The sequence below is a fragment of the Podarcis muralis genome, chromosome 2 (assembly GCF_964188315.1).
Source record: "Podarcis muralis chromosome 2, rPodMur119.hap1.1, whole genome shotgun sequence".
In the NCBI taxonomy this organism is placed as follows: domain Eukaryota; kingdom Metazoa; phylum Chordata; class Lepidosauria; order Squamata; family Lacertidae; genus Podarcis; species Podarcis muralis.
Window position 1 is genome coordinate 90,592,962 of NC_135656.1, and position 1,164 is coordinate 90,594,125.

The following is a 1,164-nucleotide window of genomic DNA, read 5'->3' on the forward strand; positions in this document are numbered from 1 at the left end:
TGTACTTACACCAAGTATCATTAAGATAAAATTAATAGTTGAACTGCAAGGGATAAGTGATTTTTCTACAAGGGATAAGTGATTTTTCTACATATCTATGGCAGCTATTTACTTAAAATGTAATTACTGTTATAAATCACCAAATATAGTTTATAACCTCAGCAAAAGACCTAAAAAGGAATCAGGGCTATCTTCAAACTAATAAAGTCAACCCACGAAATCGCTTCTCGGCCTTTTGGCTAAGATCAAGTGTAGAACTAATAAAGTCTATTTATTGAAGCTACTGCTGGTACCTTATCAACCTGTCAGTGGTGGCTTGTGATCTGTTTGTGGCTTATATAGTGCACAGCGTAGCACAGTTTTCAGCTGAGGAGGATAATCACTGCCTGCACATACAGTATAGTAGAGTTATAGGTTTGTGGTCCAATATAGTTCCTCTGCAGGCATGCTGGTGTAGTATTGCATCTGGTCTACTTTCTGTATGTGGCATGCTGGCAATAGCCTCCAAAGTGTGATCTGTCTTAATAAAAATTAAAAAGTACATCACCAGTAGTGATGGGCAATTCTCTCCCTTTCAGTTTCTCTCAGTCTTTCACCTTCCCAATCTTAAGTTCAGTTATCCACATTTCAACATCAGTTCTTTAAAATCCTCATGAAATTTCATCAGCTTTTAGTGAATTTTTTTCTTGATCAACACAAGGCATAGGCAAAATTGGCCCTCCAGATGTTTTGAGACTACAATTCCCATCATCCCTGACCACTGGTACTGTTAGCTAGGGATGATGGGAGCTGTAGTCCCAAAACATCTGGAGGGCCGAGTTTGCCTATGCCTAATCTACACATTTTTAAGCAATTTCCTCTAATATGCATGTATTTACAAAGTAATTTGTAAATAATATAATGTATTTTTGTACCTTATTTTCACTAACAAGCATTTTTTTCTGCAAAGTTTATCATGTATATTCATCTGATTTGTACATATTCCTTTGCTGGAGAACTGCATTGAAAAATTCAGAAAAGTGCTAATTTTCAAAGGATGGCCTGCACTGCAGTCCATGTTTCACTTTGGAAAGGCAAATTAGGTAGATTCACCTTTAAATGTGAAGTGCATCAAATTTCTTCTCAATCTCTAGTGGTCGCTGAGCCACTCCAAACACAACTGCA

The 1,164-nt window shown here is 36.9% G+C and overlaps 1 pseudogene; it reads left to right on the forward strand.

The window, feature by feature from the left end:
* The first annotated feature begins 219 nt into the window (after nt 1-219).
* On the forward strand, nt 220-364 carry LOC114593089 (U2 spliceosomal RNA; annotated as a pseudogene).
* The last annotated feature ends 800 nt before the right edge of the window (nt 365-1,164 follow it).